This window comes from Oncorhynchus masou, chromosome 3, assembly GCF_036934945.1.
Source record: "Oncorhynchus masou masou isolate Uvic2021 chromosome 3, UVic_Omas_1.1, whole genome shotgun sequence".
Lineage (NCBI taxonomy): Eukaryota > Metazoa > Chordata > Actinopteri > Salmoniformes > Salmonidae > Oncorhynchus > Oncorhynchus masou.
The window spans coordinates 13514408-13537385 of NC_088214.1; the positions used below are offsets into that span (position 1 = coordinate 13514408).

General features: G+C 44.9%; 1 protein-coding gene across 2 annotated transcripts in view; it reads left to right on the forward strand.

The window, feature by feature from the left end:
- LOC135510586 (leucine-rich repeat and immunoglobulin-like domain-containing nogo receptor-interacting protein 3) overlaps positions 1-22978 on the forward strand; it is a 112466-nt gene that overhangs the window by 39969 nt on the left and 49519 nt on the right. The window contains exon 2 of one of the 2 annotated variants that reach the window (XM_064931628.1): positions 17167-17255. The exons of the other annotated variant lie outside the window; for it this stretch is intronic. The gene's annotated coding sequence lies outside the window, so the exon portion shown is untranslated. The remainder of the gene's footprint in view (positions 1-17166; positions 17256-22978) is intronic. 2 annotated transcript variants of the gene reach the window in all.

Genomic DNA, 22978 nt, shown 5'->3' on the forward strand with positions numbered 1-22978 from the left:
CACACACCACACACACACACACACACACACACCACACACACACGGTCCATGTCTTGTGGTTGGAAGACCACAAGCTAATGGGTGTAATCAGCCCTGAGTGAATGTCGTCTTTGTTTCCTCAGCTGTAAAAATGGCTCAGCAATCCCCTCTCCACATCCACTCCATTATTTTCATCTCTACCTCCGTCCCGCTTTCTCTCTCTCTCTTTCTCTTACTCTCCTGTTTCCTTACCTCTGAAACCCTAGCGAAGGTTCCTATTGGCTAAGCCTTTACAGCTTTAGACCAAGGGAGCCAATCTGCTCACAGTTCAACAGGGTCACCATTACTCATAGAGCAGTGCAATTATACAGAGCAGTCGACATCCCATCCACATACACCAACTGATACAGCAGTACCTGCACAATGTACAACATCCCCTCGTCTATACTGCTTACATTCCCTGTCAAACATCCCATCCACGTACACATACCTCTCTATACCACTTATACTACAGTGCACTGTGGGCCACATCTCAAACCACATGAGGCTTAGCTCCCTGTCTAACAGTGTTGAGGCACAGTAGCCTAACATTGTCTTCAACAACTGAACTGCAATATACTGCGAGACACATTGTGAAGTACATTAGGGTTATGCATTCAGCTCCAGTTCATATACATCTGCTAAACGTGTATTCTGAGAATGGTGATGTTCATCCTCCTGCTGTCAGGCTCACACCCTCCCCCTTTTCTCTGCATCTCTCACCTCTCTAACTTTATACACTACAGCCACACTCCTTTTGGACTGTACACACCTACTCTCTCCATTCCTCTCTAACTTTATACACTACAGCTACACTCCTTTTGGACTGTACACACCTCTCCCATTCCTCTCTAACTTTATACACATTTTTGGACCTACACACCTACTCTCTCCATTCCTCTCTAACTTTATACACTACAGCTACACTCCTTTTGGACTGTACACACCTACTCTCTCCATTCCTCTCTAACTTTATACACTACAGCTACACTCCTTTTGGACTGTACACACCTACTCTCTCCATTCCTCTCTAACTTTATACACTACAGCCACACTCCTTTTGGACTGTACACACCTACTCTCTCCATTCCTCTCTAACTTTATACACTACAGCCACACTCCTTTTGGACTGTACACACCTACTCTCTCCATTCCTCTCTAACTTTATACACTACAGCCACACTCCTTTTGGACTGTACACACCTACTCTCTCCATTCCTCTCTAACTTTATACACTACAGCCACACTCCTTTGGACTGTACACACCTACTCTCTCCATTCCTCTCTAACTTTATACACTACAGCCACACTCCTTTTGGACTGTACACACCTACTCTCTCCATTCCTCTCTAACTTTATACACTACAGCTACACTCCTTTTGGACTGTACACACCTACTCTCTCCATTCCTCTCTAACTTTATACACTACAGCTACACTCCTTTTGGACTGTACACACCTACTCTCTCCATTCCTCTCTAACTTTATACACTACAGCTACACTCCTTTTGGACTGTACACACCTACTCTCTCCATTCCTCTCTAACTTTATACACTACAGCTACACTCCTTTTGGACTGTACACACCTACTCTCTCCATTCCTCTCTAACTTTATACACTACAGCTACACTCCTTTTGGACTGTACACACCTACTACACTACCATTCCTGTCTAATTCTTTATACACTACAGCTACACTCCTTTTGGACTGTACACACCTACTCTCTCCATTCCTCTCTAACTTTATACACTACAGCTACACTCCTTTTGGACTGTACACACCTACTCTCTCCATTCCTCTCTAACTTTATACACTACAGCTACACTCCTTTTGGACTGTACACACCTACTCTCTCCATTCCTCTCTAACTTTATACACTACAGCTACACTCCTTTTCCACTTTACACACCTGTACTCTCTCCATTCCTCTCTAACTTTATACACTACAGCTACACTCCTTTTGGACTGTACACACCTACTCTCTCCATTCCTCTCTAACTTTATACACTACAGCTACACTCCTTTTGGACTGTACACACCTACTCTCTCCATTCCTCTCTAACTTTATACACTACAGCTACACTCCTTTTGGACTGTACACACCTACTCTCTCCATTCCTCTCTAACTTTATACACTACAGCTACACTCCTTTTGGACTGTACACACCTACTCTCTCCATTCCTCTCTAACTTTATACACTACAGCTACACTCCTTTTGGACTGTACACACCTACTCTCTCCATTCCTCTCTAACTTTATACACTACAGCTACACTCCTTTTGGACTGTACACACCTACTCTCTCCATTCCTCTCTAACTTTATACACTACAGCTACACTCCTTTTGGACTGTACACACCTACTCTCTCCATTCCTCTCTAACTTTATACACTACAGCTACACTCCTTTTGGACTGTACACACTACTCTCTCCATTCCTCTCTAACTTTATACACTACAGCTACACTCCTTTTGGACTGTACACACCTACTCTCTCCATTCCTCTCTAACTTTATACACTACAGCTACACTCCTTTTGGACTGTACACACCTACTCTCTCCATTCCTCTCTAACTTTATACACTACAGCTACACTCCTTTTGGACTGTACACACCTACTCTCTCCATTCCTCTCTAACTTTATACACTACAGCTACACTCCTTTTGGACTGTACACACCTACTCTCTCCATTCCTCACTCAGCTACACTTTTGGACTGTACACACCTACTCTCCCATTCCTCTCTAACTTTTACACTACAGCTTTTGGACTGTACACACCTACTCTCTCCATTCCTCTCTAACTTTATACACTACAGCTACACTCCTTTTGGACTGTACACACCTACTCTCTCCATTCCTCTCTAACTTTATACACTACAGCTACACTCCTTTTGGACTGTACACACTACTCTCTCCATTCCTCTCTAACTTTATACACTACAGCTACACTCCTTTTGGACTGTACACACCTACTCTCTCCATTCCTCTCTAACTTTATACACTACAGCTACACTCCTTTTGGACTGTACACACCTACTCTCTCCATTCCTCTCTAACTTTATACACTACAGCCACACTCCTTTTGGACTGTACACACCTACTCTCTCCATTCCTCTCTAACTTTATACACTACAGCTACACTCCTTTTGGACTGTACACACCTACTCTCTCCATTCCTATCTTCACTCATTTTAGACAGTTTTTCACTCATGTCCATCTTCGTCCTTGTCTTTACAGTTGAAGTCAGGAGTTTACATACAGTTGAAGTCAGAAGTTTACATACAGTTGAAGTCGAATGTTTACATACACTTTTGTTGGAGTCATTAAAACTTGTTTTTCAACCACTCCACAAATGTCTTGTTAACAAACTATAGTTTTGGCAAGTCGGTCAGGACATCTACTTTGTGCATGACACAAGTAGTTTTTCCAACAATTGTTTACAGACAGATTATTTTCACTTATAATTCACTGGATCGCAATTCCAGTGGGTCAGAAGTTTACATACACTAAGTTGACTTTGCCTTTAAACAGCTACGAAAACTCCAGAAAATGTTGTCATGGCTGTAGAAGCTTCTGATAAATGATGTCAATTAGCCTAAGTCAATTGGAGGTGTACCTGTGGATGTATCTCAAGGCCTACCTTCAAACTCAGTGCCTCTTTGCTTGACATCATGGGAAAATCAAATTAAATCAGCCAAGACCTTGTATAAATATTGTAGACCTCCACAAGTCTGGTTCATCCTTGGGAGCAATTTACAAACGCCTGAAGGTACCACGTTCATCTGTACAAACAACAGAACGCAAGTATAAACACCATGGGACCACGCAGTCGTCATACCTCTCAGGAAGGAGACGCGTTCTGTCTCCTAGAGATGAACGTACTTTGGTGCCAAAAGTGCAAATCAATCCCAGAACAACAGCAAAGGACCTTGTGAAGATGCTGGATGAAACAGGCGCAAAATGATCTATATCCACAGTAAAACGAGTCCTATATCAACATAACCGGAAAGCAAGAAGCCACTGCTCCAAAACCGCCATAAAGAAGCCAGACTACGATTTGCAACTGCACATTGTACTTTTTGGAGAAATGTCCTCTGGTCTGATGAAACAAAAACTGAACTGTTTGGCCATAATGACCATCGTTATGTTGGGAGGAAAAAGGGGGGAGCTGAAAACACCATCCCAACCGTGAAGCACGGGGGTGGCAGCATCATGTTGTTGGGGTGCGTTGCTGCAAGAGGTATGTGTTACCAGGTACTGGTGCACTTCACAAAATAAATGGCTTCATGAGGAGAGAAGGAAAATTATGTGGATATATTGAAGAAACATCTCAAGACATCAGTCAGAACGTTAAGCTTGGTCGCAAATTAGTCTTCCAAATGGACAATGACCCCAAGCATACTTCCAAAGTTGTGGCAAAATGGCTTAAGGACAACAAAGTCAATGAATTGGAGTGGCCATCACAAAGCCCTGAACTCAACCCTATAGAAAATATGTGAGCAGAATTGAAAAAGCGTGTGTGAGCGGAGGCCTACAAACCTGACTCTGTTACACCAGCTCTGTCAGGAGGAATGGGCCAAAATTCACCCAACCTATTGTGGGAATCTACCCGAAACGTTTGACCGAAGTTAAACAATTTAAAGGCAATGCTACCAAATACTAATTGAGTGTATGTAAACTTCTGACCCACTGGGAAAGTGATGAAAGAAATAAAAGCTTAAATAAGTCATTCTCTCTACTGTTATTCTGACATTTCACATTCTTAAAATAAAGTGATCATAACTGACCTAAGACAGAGAATTTTTACTGGGATTAAATGTCAGGAATAGTGAAAAACTGAGTTTAAATGTATTTATCTAAGGTGTATGTAAACTTCTGACTTCAATTGTATATGCTAAAAAAGGGGAGTCTACAAGGGGCCAATGTCTCGCTCGCTATCCTCAAACTCCCTGTCATAAATCGACCAAGGCGCAGCGTGCATGTAGTTCCACATCTTTTAATGAAAGTGAAACCGAAACAACCAAAAACAAACAGGTAAACAGCAAAGAACGTGACCCAACCGAGGTGCACACAAACACATACAGAGAAATAATTATCCACAACACACAGGTGGGAAAAGGCTACCTGAGTATGGATCTCAATCAGAGACAACAACAGACAGCTGTCCCTGATTGAGAACCATACCCGGCCAAACACAAAGAAATACAAAACATAGAACATAGACAGCCCACCCAAATCACACCCTGACCAAACCAAAATAGAGACATAAAACACTCTCTACGGTCAGGGTGTGACAGCCATAGGAACTCTGTCACATCATTGTTGATCACAGCAATCAGTTTGGTGTTTGACAGATCCTAATTCCCTGTCCTGTTTTCTCTCTCTCTCAATTATTTTTTTAAGTAGCCTTAAATAAAATGTATGATTTTATTTAACCATGGGGAAAAGAGATGCACTGTAAATACCACAATGCATGTTTGATTGAATAGAAGCCTTGTTGGGGCAGGACTGTGCTCTGCTGTAGTATGAGGGATGATATACAAGCTGTTTGCATCATTAGATTGGCTCTGTCTGGAATGGAGTTGACCTTCCCCTGTCATTACTATCTCTCTAAGTGTCTATCGCTCTCCTTCTCATCACCCTTCTCTCTCTCTCTCTCTCTCTCTCTCTCTCTCTCTCTCTCTCTCTCTTTATCTCTCTCTCTCTAAGTGTCTATCCCTCGCCTCCTCATCACCCTTCTCTCTCTCTCTCTCTCTTTCTCTCTCTCTCTCTCTCTCTCTACCTCTCTCTCTCTGTTTATCTCACTCTCTGTCTATCCCTCTCCTCCTCATCACCTGTCATTACTCTCTCTCTAAGTGTCTATCCCTCTCCTCCTCATCACCCTTCTCTCTCTCTCTCTCTCTCTCTCTCTCTCTCTCTCTCTCTCTCTCTCTCTCTGTTTATCTCTCTCTCTAAGTGTCTATCCCTCTCCTCATCACCCTTCTCTCTCTCTCTCTTTCTCTCTCTCTCTCTACCTCTCTCTCTGTTTATCTCTCTCTCTAAGTGTCTATTTCTCTCCTCCTCATCACCCTCCTTATCTCTCTCTCTCTCTCTACCTCTCTCTCTGTTTATCTCTCTCTCTAAGTGTCTATCCCTCTCCTCCTCATCACCCTTCTCTCTCTCTCTCTCTCTCTGTTTATCTCTCTCTCAAAGTGTCTATCCCTCTCCTCCTCATCACCCTTCTCTCTCTCTCTCTCTCTCTCTCTCTCTCTCTCTGTTTATCTCTCTCTCTAAGTGTCTATCCCTCTCCTCCTCATCACCATTCTCTCTCTCTCTCTACCTCTCTCTCTGTTTATCTCTCTCTCTAAGTGTCTATCCCTCTCCTCCTCATCACCCTTCTCTCTCTCTCTCTCTCTCTACCTCTCTCTCTGTTTATCTCTCTCTCTAAGTGTCTATCCCTCTCCTCCTCATCACCCTTCTCTCTCTCTCTCTCTCTCTCTCTCTCTCTCTCTACCTCTCTCTCTGTTTATCTCTCTCTCTAAGTGTCTATCCCTCTCCTCCTCATCACCCTTCTCTCTCTCTCTCTCTCTCTCTCTCTACCTCTCTCTCTGTTTATCTCTCTCTCTAAGTGTCTATCCCTCTCCTCCTCATCACCCTTCTCTCTCTCTCTCTCTACTTCTCTCTCTGTTTATCTCTCTCTCTAAGTGTCTATCCCTCTCCTCCTCATCACCCTTCTCTCTCTCTCTCTCTTTCTCTCTCTCTCTCTCTCTACCTCTCTCTCTGTTTATCTCTCTCTCTAAGTGTCTATCACTCTCCTCCTCATCACCCTTCTCTCTCTCTCTCTACATCTCTCTGTTTATCTCTCTCTAAGTGTCTATCCCTCTCCTCCTCATCACCCTTCTCTCTCTCTCTCTCTCTCTCTCTCTCTACCTCTCTCTCTGTTTATCTCTCTCTCTGAGTGTCTATCCCTCTCCTCCTCATCATCATTCTCTCTATCTCTCTCTCTCTCTCTCTGTTTATCTCTCTCTCTATTCACTATCATGATCTCTCTTGCACCCTTTCACAGACACTCCTCTCTTCCCCTCTCCTCAGGGATTAAGTCACAGCTGTAGTGAGAAGCTGATTGGCTCAGGTTTTAAATTCCCCTTTTGGCTTTCACCTGTCTAACAAGAAATAGGATGGAATTAATTTATTTTCTACTCAATTCCACAGGGAAATGAGCACACACACACACACACACACACAAGGTGTTAGGGGGGACACTCTTTGAAGTAAAAAATAAATAAAAAAATCCTGAGGGAAATTAACTCGCGCACACACACACAGACAAATAGACACACAGACAAATACTCACACACACTTACGCGCACAGACACACACAATTTCCTACACACAGGGTGAATAGGACTCGTCTCTTTCAGGTGAAATCCCTTAAGGTAAAATGTTTCTTTCCTCATAATTCCTCTTATCATCAATCTATAGCTGGTCTGTTGGTAACGTGAGAACGTGATGTTTTTGCAAATGACCACACTTTCACCTCACCCACCATTCTGTTACGAACCAGTCATTAGTCATTTACAAGGAAATTGCATCAGATAGGAACTCTGTCATTTCCTGCCACATCATTGTCGATCACAGCAATCACTTTGGTGTTTGACAGATCCTAATTCCCTGTCCTGTTTTCTGTCTCTCTCTCAGACCATTTTATCAGTGATAGTCTTTTGTGTTTAGTCACGACCTTGGCTTTCTTGTGTTTTAGAACTATAGCTTCAGGGTAACATCAGAGTTTTTTAGGGGTTATCTATGTTTCTCTGTCTCTGACTTTCTCTCTGTATCACTGTCTCACCCTTTCTCTTTCTGTGTTTCTATCTCTATCTCTGTATCCCTTTCTCTCTCTGTCTCTCACTGTGTATATATACATCTTTCTTTCTGTATCTCTCTTTCTCTCTCTCTGTCTCGGTCTCTGTATCCCGTTCTCTCTCTGTCTCTCACTGTGTATATATACATCTTTCTTTCTGTATCTCTCTTTCTCTCTCTCTGTCTCGGTCTCTGTATCCCGTTCTCTCTCTGTCTCTCACTGTGTATATATACATCTTTCTTTCTGTATCTCTCTTTCTCTCTCTCTGTCTCGATCTCTGTATCCCGTTCTCTCTCTGTCTCTCACTGTGTATATATACATCTTTCTTTCTGTATCTCTCTTTCTCTCTCTCTGTCTCGATCTCTGTATCCCGTTCTCTCTCTGTCTCTCACTGTGTATATATACATCTTTCTTTCTGTATCTCTCTTTCTCTCTCTCTGTCTCGATCTCTGTATCCCGTTCTCTCACTGTGTATATATACATCTCTCTTTCTGTATCTCTTTTCTCTCTCTCTGTCTCGATCTCTGTCTCTCTCCGTATATATATATACAGTGCCTTGCGAAAGTATTCGGCCCACTTGAACTTTGCAACGTTTTGCCACATTTCAGGCTTCAAACATAAAGATATAAAACTGTATTTTTTTTGTGAAGAATCAACAACAAGTGGGACACAATCATGAAGTGGAACGACATTTATTGGATATTTCTAACTTTTTTAACAAATCAAAAACTGAAAAATTGGGTGTGCAAAATTATTCAGCCCCCTTAAGTTAATACTTTGTAGCGCCACCTTTTGCTGCGATTACAGCTGTAAGTCGCTTGGGGTATGTCTCTATCAGTTTTGCACATTGAGAGACTGACATTTTTTTCCCATTCCTCCTTGCAAAACAGCTCGAGCTCAGTGAGGTTGGATGGAGAGCATTTGTGAACAGCAGTTTTCAGTTCTTTCCACAGATTCTCGATTGGATTCAAGTCTGGACTTTGACTTGGCCATTCTAACACCTGGATATGTTTATTTTTGAACCATTCCATTGTAGATTTTGCTTTATGTTTTGGATCATTGTCTTGTTGGAAGACAAATCTCCATCCCAGTCTCAGGTCTTTTGCAGACTCCATCAGGTTTTCTTCCAGAATGGTCCTGTATTTGGCTCCATCCATCTTCCCATTAATTTTAACCATCTTCCCTGTCCCTGCTGAAGAAAAGCAGGCCCAAACCATGATGCTGCCACCACCATGTTTGACAGTGGAGATGGTGTGTTCAGGGTGATGAGCTGTGTTGCTTTTACACCAAACATAACGTTTTGCATTGTTGCCAAAAAGTTCAATTTTGGTTTCATCTGACCAGAGCACCTTCTTCCACATGTTTGGTGTGTCTCCCAGGTGGCTTGTGGCAAACTTTAAACGGCACTTTTTATGGATATCTTTAAGAAATGGCTTTCTTCTTGCCACTCTTCCATAAAGGCCAGATTTGTGCAATATACGACTGATTGTTGTCCTATGGACAGAGTCTCCCACCTCAGCTGTAGATCTCTGCAGTTCATCCAGAGTGATCATGGGCCTCTTGGCTGCATCTCTGATCAGTCTTCTCCTTGTATGAGCTGAAAGTTTAGAGGGACGGCCAGGTCTTGGTAGATTTGCAGTGGTCTGATACTCCTTCCATTTCAATATTATCGCTTGCACAGTGCTCCTTGGGATGTTTAAAGCTTGGGAAATCTTTTTGTATCCAAATCCGGCTTTAAACTTCTTCACAACAGTATCTCGGACCTGCCTGGTGTGTTCCTTGTTCTTCATGATGCTCTCTGCGCTTTTAACGGACCTCTGAGACAATCACAGTGCAGGTGCATTTATACGGAGACTTGATTACACACAGGTGGATTGTATTTATCATCATTAGTCATTTAAGTCAACATTGGATCATTCAGAGATCCTCACTGAACTTCTGGAGAGAGTTTGCTGCACTGAAAGTAAAGGGCCTGAATAATTTTGCACGCCCAATTTTTCCGTTTTTGATTTGTTAAAAAAGTTTGAAATATCCAATAAATGTCGTTCCACTTCATGATTGTGTCCCACTTGTTGTTGATTCTTCACAAAAAAATACAGTTTTATATCTTTATGTTTGAAGCCTGAAATGTGGCAAAAGGTCGCAAAGTTCAAGGGGGCCGAATACTTTCGCAAGGCACTGTATATATATATCTTTCTGTATCTCTCTTTCTCTATCTCTGTCTCTGTATCTCTCTTTATCTCTATCCCTGTATCTCTCTCTCTCTCTCTGCATCTCTCTCTCTCTGTATCGCTAGCTATCTGTATCTCTTTTTCTCGCTCTCTCTGTATCTCTATCTCTCTGTATCAATTCAATTCAGTTCAAGGGGCTTTATTAACATTGCCAAAGCAAGTGAGGTAGATCATTTACAAAAGTGATACAGGGGGTAGTGCGTATCTCTATCCCTCTGTATCTCTCTATCTCTCTTTATCTCTCTTTCTCACTCTCTGTGTTCCTAATTCTAAATAACCTCCACTCTCACTAGCTAATTGGACTACAGCACAAACAATCACGTGCCTGAATAAGTGACTTAATCCCGACACACACACACAGACACAAACACATACTTTATCACTGTCTACTTTTATCTCTCTTCTTCATCCCTCTCTCCTTTTACCTCTCTACTTTCTCTCTCTCCTTTTACCTCTCTTCTTTATCACTATCTACCTTTTTCTCTCTCTTTCATCCCTCTCTCTCCTTTTTCTCTCTCTCCTTTATCACTCTCCTTTTCTATCTCTCCTTTATCACTCTCTCCTTTATCAGTCTCTCCTTTTCTCTCTCTCTTTTTCTATCTCTCCTTTATCACTCTCTCCTTTATCCATCTCTCCTTTATCACTCTCTCCTTTATCTCTATCTCCTTTGATCTCTCTTCCTTATCACTCTCTCCTTTATCTCTCTCTCCTTTTATCTCTCTTCCTTATCACTCTCTCCTTTATCTCTCTCTCCTTTTATCTCTCTTCTTTATCACTCTCTCCTTTTCGCTCTCTCTTTTTCTATCTCTCCTTTATCACTCTCTCCTTTATCTCTATCTCCTTTGACCTCTCTTCCTTATCACTCTCTCCTTTGTCTCTCTCTCCTTTTATCTCTCTTATTTATCACTCTCTCCCTTATCACTCTCTACTTTATCACTCTCTACTTTCTCTCTACTTTTCTCTCTCTTCTTTATCACTCTCTACTTTATCACTCTCTACTTCTCTCTCTGTCCTTTATCACTCTCTACTTTATCACTCTCTACTTCTCTCTCTGTCCTTTATCACTCTCTACTTTATCACTCTCTACTTCTCTCTCTGTCCTTTATCACTCTCTACTTTATCACTCTCTACTTCTCTCTCTGTCCTTTATCATGCTCTACTTTTATCTATCTCTTTCATCCTTCTCTCTCCTTTTCTCTCTCTGCCTGTCTCTCTCTTTTCTCTCTCTCTCTCTCTCTGCCTGTCTGTCTCTCTTTCTATTTGCCTCTCTCTCTCTCCCCACCCCTCCCTCTCTCTCTCTCCCTCTCTGATGCCCTGTGTTTAGTGATAATGGTTGTGGGTTGTCGGTAGCTCTGGTCATTATGTAAACCAATCCCTTCCTCATTTAGCCCCAACATTCTCCCTCGTGTTGCATTTCTGGTTAAAGGGAGCATGGTTATTTTGCTCTTGAATAAGGAACACGACTGTGTAAAGGATAGCATCTCCAATAGGCAGTATATTAACATGACAGAGAAGACAATATGACTACATAGATCATTCCATCTGCACCCACTCAAATGGTAGCAGAGATATATCACAGGCCATCATCCAATGAGGGCCTGCCAATTAAGATGGTTTCAACCAATAAGAAGATATTGTGTGGTCATGCACTCAGCAAGTGTATATACATGTTGTGCATAATCTCGTACACAACAGCTCATCCCCTCTAAACTCTTAACTTGTTTTGAGAACCTTATACAATGACTGAACCTTTTACAATGTTTTTGTTTCCCTTCAAAACAATAACAAATACACTGAGCACATAACTAATTTACAACATTTTGACCTTTCCTTTTACAGTGTTGGATTCAAATGTCTAACTTAAACTTCTAACTTCTAATTCAAACTTCTAACTTGAAGTCTTACATTATTAGAACTGAGTGGATGGAAATCTACTGAGTGAGACAGGGGAGTGCAGAAAGTTACCATTCTGTAAGAACTTGTTATGGTTAAATCTCATTTATTAACTTGGTGGTTCGAGCCCTGAATGCTGATTGGCTGACAGCTGTGGTATATCAGACTGTATGCTATGGGTATGACAAAATAAATATCTTTACTACTCTAATTCTGTTGGTAACCAGTTTATAACAGCAATAAGACACCTCAGGGGTTTGTGATATATGACCAATATACCACGGCAAAGGGCTGTGTCCAGATACTCCGCGTTGTGTCGTGCTTAAGAACAGCTCTTAGCCGTGGTATGTTGTCCATGTACCATACCTCCTCGGGCCTTATTGCTTAAGTATCCGATGGAGAGGAGAAGGACAATGGTCTAGTTTCAGTCACTGATAAGGTTGTATAGCTGTGGATTATGGAGGAGTGATGAATGTGGGCCAAGGTCAGGTCAGATGAAGGGAGAAAAACAGTCCTATGACATACACACATAGGAGGCAGGGCCATGACTACACCAATGAGAGGAACCCCTTAATTTCCTGCCTAGCAATATATATGTATTGGCTGTCTGGATGTGCATGGAGATGACTCCACCCAGAAAAGGGTATAAATATACAGTGGGGAGAACAAGTATTTGATACGATTTGCAGGTTTTCCTACTTACAAAGCATGTAGAGGTCTGTAATTTTTATCATATGTACACTTCAACTGTGAGAGACGGAATCTAAAACAAAAATCCAGAAAATCACATTGTATGATTTTTAAGTAATTCATTTGCATTTTTTTGTTTGAATTTTTCTAATCATAGTCGCACACCTCATGTAGCCTAGCCCATAGGCCTATATGTTCTGATAAGGTTTGTATCACACCTCATGTAGCCTAGCCCATAGGCCTATATGTTCTGATGAGGTTTGTATCACACCTCATGTAGCCTAGCCCATAGGCCTATATGTTTTGATAAGGTTTGTATCACACCTCATGTAGCCTAGTCCATAGGCCTATATGTTCTGGTAAGGTTTGTATCACACCTCATGTAGCCTAGCCCATAGGCCTATATGTTTTGATAAGATTTGTATCACACCTCATGTAGCCTAGCCCATAGGCCTATATGTTCTGATAAGGTTTGTATCACACCTCATGTAGCCTAGCCCATAGGCCTATATGTTTTGATAAGGTTTGTATCACACCTCATGTAGCCTAGTCCATAGGCCTATATGTTCTGGTAAGGTTTGTATCACACCTCATGTAGCCTAGCCCATAGGCCTATATGTTTTGATAAGATTTGTATCACACCTCATGTAGCCTAGCCCATAGGCCTATATGTTCTGGTAAGGTTTGTATCACACCTCATGTAGCCTAGCCCATAGGTCTATATGTTTTGATAAGGTTTTATCACACCTCATGTAGCCTAGCCCATAGGCCTATATGTTCTGATAAGGTTTGTATCACACCTCATGTAGCCTAGCCCATAGGCCTATATGTTTTGATAAGGTTTTATCACACCTCATGTAGCCTAGTCCATAGGCCTATATGTTCTGATAAGGTTTGTATCACACCTCATGTAGCCTAGCCCATAGGCCTATATGTTTTGATAAGATTTGTACCACAACTAAGGTGGCCAAATAACTTATTTTTCTGAAGAATGAAGCACATGAATCCGCTTTACAAAGGGTGGAGAGCCTAACTGGCATACAGAAGGGTGGAGAGCCTAACTGGCATACAGAAGGGTGGAGAGCCTAACTGGCATACAGAAGGGTGGAGAGCCTAACTGGCATACAGAAGGGTGGAGAGCCTAACTGGCATACAGAAGGGTGGAGAGCCTAACTGGCATACAGAAGGGTGGAGAGCCTAACTGGCATACAGAAGGGTGGAGAGCCTAACTGGCATACAGAAGGGTGGAGAGCCTAACTGGCATACAGAAGGGTGGAGAGCCTAACTGGCATACAGAAGGGTGGAGAGCCTAACTGGCATACAGAAGGGTGGAGAGCCTAACTGGCATACAGAAGGGTGGAGAGCCTAACTGGCATACAGAAGGGTGGAGAGCCTAACTGGCATACAGAAGGGTGGAGAGCCTAACTGGCATACAGAAGGGTGGAGAGCCTAACTGGCATACAGAAGGGTGGAGAGCCTAACTGGCATACAGAAGGGTGGAGAGCCTAACTGGCATACAGAAGGGTGGAGAGCCTAACTGGCATACAGAAGGGTGGAGAGCCTAACTGACATACAGAAGGGTGGAGAGCCTAACTGGCATACAGAAGGGTGGAGAGCCTAACTGGCATACAGAAGGGTGGAGAGCCTAACTGGCATACAGAAGGGTGGAGAGCCTAACTGACATACAGAAGGGTGGAGAGCCTAACTGGCATACAGAAGGGTGGAGAGCCTAACTGGCATACAGAAGGGTGGAGAGCCTAACTGACATACAGAAGGGTGGAGAGCCTAACTGGCATACAGAAGGGTGGAGAGCCTAACATACAGAAGGGTGGAGAGCAACTGGCATACAGAAGGGTGGAGAGCCTAACTGACATACAGAAGGGTGGAGAGCCTAACTGGCATACAGAAGGGTGGAGAGCCTAACTGGCATACAGAAGGGTGGAGAGCCTAACTGGCATACAGAAGGGTGGAGAGCCTAACTGGCATACAGAAGGGTGGAGAGCCTAACTGGCATACAGAAGGGTGGAGAGCCTAACTGGCATACAGAAGGGTGGAGAGCCTAACTGGCATACAGAAGGGTGGAGAGCCTAACTGGAAGGGTGGAGAGCAACTGACATACAGAAGGGTGGAGAGCCTAACTGACATACAGAAGGGTGGAGAGCCTAACTGGCATACAGAAGGGTGGAGAGCCTAACTGGCATACAGAAGGGTGGAGAGCCTAACTGGCATACAGAAGGGTGGAGAGCCTAACTGGCATACAGAAGGGTGGAGAGCCTAACTGGCATACAGAAGGGTGGAGAGCCTAACTGACATACAGAAGGGTGGAGAGCCTAACTGGCATACAGAAGGGTGGAGAGCCTAACTGGCATACAGAAGGGTGGAGAGCCTAACTGGCATACAGAAGGGTGGAGAGCCTAACTGACATACAGAAGGGTGGAGAGCCTAACTGGCATACAGAAGGGTGGAGAGCCTAACTGGCATACAGAAGGGTGGAGAGCCTAACTGGCATACAGAAGGGTGGAGAGCCTAACTGGCATACAGAAGGGTGGAGAGCCTAACTGACATACAGAAGGGTGGAGAGCCTAATCTACATACAGAAGCAGTGTGTGAGTTTCAAGTTTGGGGAAGATATTATTCACCATAAAAATGCACCTTATAATAAAAGCATTACATGCATAATTGCTTTTGTGGTCACTTTTGATAATGGTGTTTTCTGCTAATGGAACATTCGCGCTTATAGCCTACTGCCATGTGTGCACATTGCTGCACTTATATTGTGAAGAAATAGCCTAATAGTTTATCAACATTTTAAGCTAAATGTTCTGATCTATTGCGTTAGCCGCATTGCTTAAAAAGTTATTTTGATGCTAGTGGTTGTATTAATTTGAGTTCTATCACATCCCACAACTGTCCCAGACCATGTTTGGAATATTTATTTCTCGCACAGAATACATCAACTTTTGTGGTATGGGGGATAGTAGATTGATATAGGCTCGTTCTTTTGCTGTTCGTTAGGCCTACTCATCTTGTTGGCCGATGAAAATTACATTTTGACAGTTCTTCCAATATCTTCAATATGCATCTCAGAATTGAATAAGATGCCAGTGACTGATGTGGTTTTACTCCTCAATGCCATCAGAAGAATCCCGGAACATGTTCCAGTCTGTGATAGCAAAGCAGTCCTGTAGTTTAGCATCTGCTTCATCTGACCATTTTTTTATAGACCGAGTCACTGTTGCTTCCTGCTTTCATTTTTGCTTGTAAGAGGGAATCAGGAGGACAGAGATATTGTCAGATTTGCTATATGGAGGGCGAGGGAGAGCTTTGTACGCGTCTCTGTGTGTGGAGTTGAGGTGGTCTAGAATTTTTTTCCCTCTGGGTGCACATTTAACATGTTGATAGAAATGTAGTAAAACTGATTAAAGTTTCCCTGCATTAAAGTCTCCGGCCACTAGGAGCACCACCTCTGGATGAGTGGTTTCCTGTTTGCTTATGGTGGAATACAGCTTATTTAGTGTGGTTTAATTGACAACCTCGCTCTGTGGTAGTATGTAGCCTGGGGTGGCAGGGTCTCCTAGTAGTTAGAGCGTTGGACTAGCAGCCGAAATGTTGCAAATTCAAATCCCCAAGCTGACAAGGTACAAATATGTTGTTCTACCCCTGCCAAAGGCAGTTAACCCAAATCAAATCAAATCAAATGTATTTATATAGCCCTTCGTACATCAGCTGATATCTCAAATTACTGTACAGAAACCCATCCTAAAACCCCCAAACAGCAAGCAATGCAGGTGTAGAAGCACGGTGGGTGGTTAGGAAAAACTCCCTAGAAAGGCCAAAACCTAGGAAGAAACCTAGAGAGGAACCAGGCTATGTGGGGTGGCCAGTCCTCTTCTGGCTGTGCCGGGTAGAGATTATAACAGAACATGGCCAAGATGTTCAAATGTTCATAAATGACCAGCATAGTCGAATAATAATAAGGCAGAACAGTTGAAACTGGAGCAGCAGCACGGCCAAGGAACCCACTGTTCCTAGGCCATCGTTGAAAATAAGATTTTTTTCTTAACTGACTTGCCTAGTAAAATAAATCAACGTGACAACTACAAGAAATACAGATGAAAACTCTCTGGGTAAATAGTGTGGTCTCCAGCTTATCATAAGATACTCAACCTCAGGCGAGCAGGACCTTGAGACTTCCTTAGATATCGTGCACCAGCTGTTGTTTACATAAACGCATAAGCCCCTTGCCGATAGAGTTTATAATCTGCCAGCTCTATGTTCTTAATGTCGTCGTTCATCCACGACTCGGTGAAACATCAAATATTACAGTTTTTAATGTCCCGTTGGTAGGATGTATGTTCTTTCAGTTCGTCCCATTTATTTTCCATCGATTGAACATTAGCTAGCAGAACGGAGGCCAAGGGCAGGTTAGTCACTCATCGCCTGGTCCTCACAAGACACCCTGATCTTTTGCCTCAAAATCTGTTTCCTTCTCCAGCGAATCACTGGGATTGGGGCCTGGTCGGATGTCAACCCTGAATCGCTCGCGTCCGACTCATTGAAGAAAAACTCTTTGTCCAGTTTGAGGTGAGCAATCCCAGCTCTGATGTTTAGAAGCTCTTTTCGGTCATAGGAGACGGTATTCACACAATATAAGGTTGTAAGAGCTGTTTGAAAAGACAGTCTGAAATGTCAGCCTGTTTTGGTGGGATGGAGTTTTGGCCTTTATTGGGTCAAGACCCTACAGTACATGAACATTCCACCCTCAGAAATCATGTACCACTGTGCTCATGTGTACCAGGCTGTAAAAAACAACAGAAGTTTGACAGCGTTTAAGAGGACAGCTCCAGATCCCCCTCGTCGTCAACAGCACACAACGCCCCCTGAAGGCCCAAAGTCTGAAGAGGTTCCCCACCAGCCTGTAGTAAAACCATCTCCACCTTCCGTCTGTCTGCCACTAACTCCTTGCCCACCACATCCACAGAACCCTGTATACAGTTCTTCCTGGTCATCCAGAGGGCCATCTTGCCTACTCTTCACAGAGGTTTAGCAGAACTACCAAGTCCCTCTGTCTGTAACTGTACTTCAGCAGCTTGTACAGTGATCGCCACCAGCCTTTTGGGGAAGTGCCTGGACCAAACAATTTGGACCCACCTCATTGACCCTTTCCAGAGAAAGCGTGTTGTGTACATCACCTTCTTCCCAACTGCCTTTGAACTCCCCCATTCTGGGGTCTTGAATGAAAACAGCAGGCCTTCACTCTCCTGCAGCGCCCACACAGCAGTGTGGGGAGGATGTATTCTTGTGGGGTCAGTGTGGTCAGAATGTCTGTTGTGGGACACAAAGCTTCCTGGCAAGGACTCACAGACCTCTGTTTCAATCTGCTCCAGCAGGCGGGTGACCGGATTCCCACCCTCCATTTCTCTCACAGCTCTCATCACTGATCTGGGTGTGCTGATTTATCCCAGCTACGCACATTCTGCAGTCAGCAGGCTTGAAAGCAGGCTTGTGACAAAGTTTGTGACTGTATAATGGTGTTATGGAACAGCAGATCTTCAAACAGCCACATCGTCGGGGGTGTAATGGCCTTCAGGGATGTTGAGAACACTTGCCAAGATTGTAGGACAGACTGTGTGTGTGTGTGTGTGTGTGTGTGTGTGTGTGTGTGTGTGTGTGTGTGTGTGTGTGTGTGTGTGTGTGTGTGTGTGTGTGTGTGTGTGTGTGTGTGTGTGTGTGTGTGTGTGTGTGTGTGTGTGTGTGTGTGTGTGTGTGTGTGTGTGCATACGAGTGTGTGTGCATCATCTCATTAACAAGTTTATTACATTGGCATGGAAAATCAGGGCTGAATCATGGCACGGATCACCCACCTCCAACCTTTTCTCCTACCCATCACCCCCTCCCTCCTCCTGAACCCATCACCTCGCTCTCTCCTCCTGGATCCATCACTCCCTCCCTCCTCCTGGACCCATCACCTCCCACTCTCCTCCTGGACCATCACCTCCTTCTCTCCTCCTGGATCCATCACGTTTTTTCTACTCCTGGACCCATCACCTCCCATTCCTCCTGGACACATCACCTCCATCTCTCCTCCTGAACCCATCACCTTCCTCCCTCCTCCTGGACCCATCACCTCCTCTCTCCTCCTGGATCCATCACCTCCCTCCCTTCTCCTGGACCAATACCCTCCTCTCTCTTCCTGGATTCATCACTCCCTCCCTCCTCCTGGACTCATCACCTCCCACTCTCCTCCTGGACTCATCACCTCCCACTCTCCTCCTGGACCCATCACCTCCTCTCTCCTCCTTGACCCATCACCTCCCTCCCTCTTCCTGGACCATCACCTCCTCCCTCCTCCTGGACCCATCCCCTCCTTCGCTCCTCCTGGACCCATCAAATCCTCTGTCTTCCTGGATCCATTACCACCCACTTCTCCTGGACCCATCACCCTCCCTCCTCCTGGATCCATCACCTCCCTCCATCCTCCTGGACCCATCACCTCCTTCGCTCCTCCTGGATCCATCACCTCCTCTCTCTCCTCCTTGAACCATCACCTCCTTCTCTCCTCCTAGACCCATCACCTCCCTCCCTCTTCCTGGAATCATCACCTTCTCTCTCCTAATGGCCCCAAAACCTCCCATTCCCCCTGGACCCATCATTTCCTCTTTCCTCCTGGACCCATCACCTCCCTCCCTCCTCCTGGACCCATCACCTCCCTCCCTCCTCCTGGACCCATCACCTCCTTCTCTCCTCCTGGACCCATCACCTCCCTTTCTCCTCCTAGACCCTTCACCTCCCTCTCTCCTCCTGGACCCAGCACCTCCCTCTCTCCTCCTGGACCCATCAGCTCCCTCCCTCCTCCTGGACCCATCACCTCCTTCTCTCTTCCTGGACCCATCACCTCCTTCTCTCCTCCTGGATCCATCACGTCTTCTCTCCTCCTGGACCCATCACCTCCTCTGTCCTCCTTGACCCATCACCTCCCTCCCTCTTCCTGGACCATCACCACCCACTCCTGCTGGACCCATCACCCTCCCTCCTCCTGGATCCATCACCTCCATCCATCCTCCTGGACTCATCACCTCCTTCTCTCCTCCTGGACCCATCACCTCCTCTCTATCCTCCTTGACCCATCACCTCCCATTCCTCCTAGACCCATCACCTCCCTCCCTCTTCCTGGACCCATCACCTCCTCTCTCCTAATGGCCCCAAAACCTCCCATTCCCCCTGGACCCATCACCTCACTCCCTCCTCCTGGACCCATCACCTCCTTCTCTCCTCCTGGACCCATCACCTCCCTTTCTCCTCCTAGACCCTTCACCTCCCTCTCTCCTCCTGGACCCAGCACCCCCCCCTCTCCTCCTGGACCCATCACCTACCTCCCTCCTCCTGGACCCATCACCTCCCTTTCTCCTCCTAGACCCTTCACCTCCCTCTCTCCTCCTGGACCCAGCACCCCCCTCTCTCCTCCTTGACCCATCACCTCCCATTCCTCCTGGACCTAACACCCCCCTCTCTCCTCCTGGACCCATCGCCTCCCTTTCTCCTCCTGGACCCTTCACCTCCCTCTCTCCTCCTGGACCCAGCACCCCCTCTCTCCTCCTGGACCCAGCACCCCCTCTCTCCTCCTGGACCCAGCACCTCCCTCTCTCCTCATGGACCCATTACCTCCCTCTCTCCTCCTGGACCCATCACCTCCATCTCTCCTCCTGAACCCAGCACCTCCCTTTCTCCTCCTGGACCCAGCACCTCCTTCTCTCCTCCTGGACCCATTACCTCCCTCTCTCCTCCTGGACCCATCACCTCCCTCTCTCCTCCTGGATCCATCACTCCCTCCCTCCTCCTGGACCCATCACCTCCCTCTCTCCTCCTGGACCGAGTACCTCCCTCTCTCCTCCTGGACCGAGTACCTCCCTCTCTCCTCCTGGACCCATCACCCCCCTCCATCTTCCTGGACCCATCACCACCCACTCCTCCTGTACCCATCACCCTCCCTCCTCATGGATCCATAACCTCCCTCAAACCTCCTGGACCCATCACCTCCTTCTCTCCTCCTTGCCCCATCACCTCCCATACCTTCTGGACCCAACACCCCCCTCTCTCCTCCTGGACCCATCGCCTCCCTTTCTTCTCCTGGACCCAGCACCTCCCTCTCTCCTCCTGGACCCATTACCTCCCTCTCTCCTCCTGGACCCATCACCTCCCTCTCTCCTCCTGGACCCATCACCTCCCTCTCTCCTCCTTGACCCAGCACCTCCTTCTCTCCTTCTGGACCCAGCACCTCCCTCTCTCCTCCTGGACCCAGCACCTCCTTCTCTCCTCCCGGAACCAGCACCTCCCTCTCTCCTCCTGGACCCAGCACCTCCTTCTCTGCTTCTGGTTCCAGCACCTCCCTCTCTCCTCCTGGACCCATCACCCCCTCCCCCTCCTGGACCACCATCTGTGTGTCATCTCTGTGTTTCCATGGCTCTGTAGATTAAGTAGGTATCTAAATGCATAATAATACAGCACATACAGATATTTGGACATGATGACCATAATCAGTTGAGTAAACCTCAATGTTCCCATCCAAACCTCATTTTGCACATAGTCTTATATGCATTTTAATATAGTGTGTATGTGGGAGTGTGCCAGAAACCAGACACCCCCAAATAGCCAGCCCCCTCATCAGCTGTCAGCTTAGACCCTTAGACCTAGAGAGAGAGAGAGAGAGAGAGAGAGAGAGAGAGAGAGAGAGAGAGAGAGAGAGAGAGAGAGAGAGAGAGAGAGAGAGAGAGAGAGAGAGAGAGAGAGAGAGAGAGAGAGAGAGAGAGAGAGAGAGAGATTATCTACCTTACATGCTTTGGCAATGTTAACACATGTTTCCCATGCCAATAAAGCCCTTGAATTGAATTGAGAGAGAAAGAGAGAGAGAGAGAGAGAGAGAGAGACCTATAGAGAGAGAGGGACCTAGAGAGTGAGAGAGAGAGAGGGAGAGAGAGACCTATAGAGAGAGAGACCTATAGAGAGAGAGACATAGAGAGAGGCATAGAGAGAGAGAGGCCTAGAGAGAGAGAGAGAGAGAGAGAGGGAGAGAGAGAGAACCTATAGAGAGAGACCTATAGAGAGAGACATATAGAGAGAGACCTATAGAGAGAGACCTATAGAGAGAGAGAGAGACCTATAGAGAGAAACCTATAGAGAGAGAGACCTATAGAGAGAGAGACCTGTAGAGAGAGACCTATAGAGAGAGAGAGACCTATAGAGAGAGAGACCTATAGAGAGAGACCTATAGAGAGAGAGAGACCTATAGAGAGAGACCTATAGAGAGAGAGAGACCTATAGAGAGAGAGACCTATAGAGAGAGAGAGACCTATAGAGAGAGAGAGACCTATAGAGAGAGAGACCTATAGAGAGAGAGACCTATAGAGAGAGAGACCTATAGAGAGAGAGACCTATAGAGAGAGACCTATAGAGAGAAACCTATAGAGAGAGAGAGACCTATAGAGAGAGAGAGAGAGTGAGACCTATAGAGAGACCTATAGAGAGAGACCTATAGAGACCTATAGAGATAGAGACCCTATAGAGAGAGAGACCTATAGAGAGACCTATAGAGACCTATAGAGAGAGAGACCTATAGAGAGAGAGACCTATAGAGAGAGAGACCTATAGAGAGGGAGAGAGACCTATAGAGAGAGAGACCTATAGAGACCTATAGAAGAGACATATAGGACCTATAGAGAGAGACCCTATAGAGATAGAGACCTATAGAGAGAGATATAGAGAGACCTATAGAGAGACCTATATAGAGACCTATAAGATATAGACCCTATATATATAAGACCCATAGAGATAGATATAGAGACCTATGAGAATATAGAGATATATATGGATACCTAGAGAGAGAGACTATAGAGAGACCTAGACCTATAGAGAATACCTATATAGATACACCTTACCTATATAGAGAGACCTATAGATAGATACCTATATATATATATACCTATAGAGAGAGATACCTATAGAGATATATATATATATATAATATATATATAAAATATAGAATAATAATATATAATAATACCTATATATAGAGACCTATAGAGAGATAGAGACCTATAGAGAGAGACCTATAGAGAATAGAGACCTATAAGGAGAGAGACCTATAGAGAGATAGAAATAATTGAGAGAGATATACCTTACATGCTTTGGCAAAACATATTTAAAGCCCTTGAATTGAATAATATATATAATAAGATAAATATATAATTTATAGATATAGTTGAGGGAGAGAGAGACCTATAAAAGACCTATAGATATATAATCTATAGATA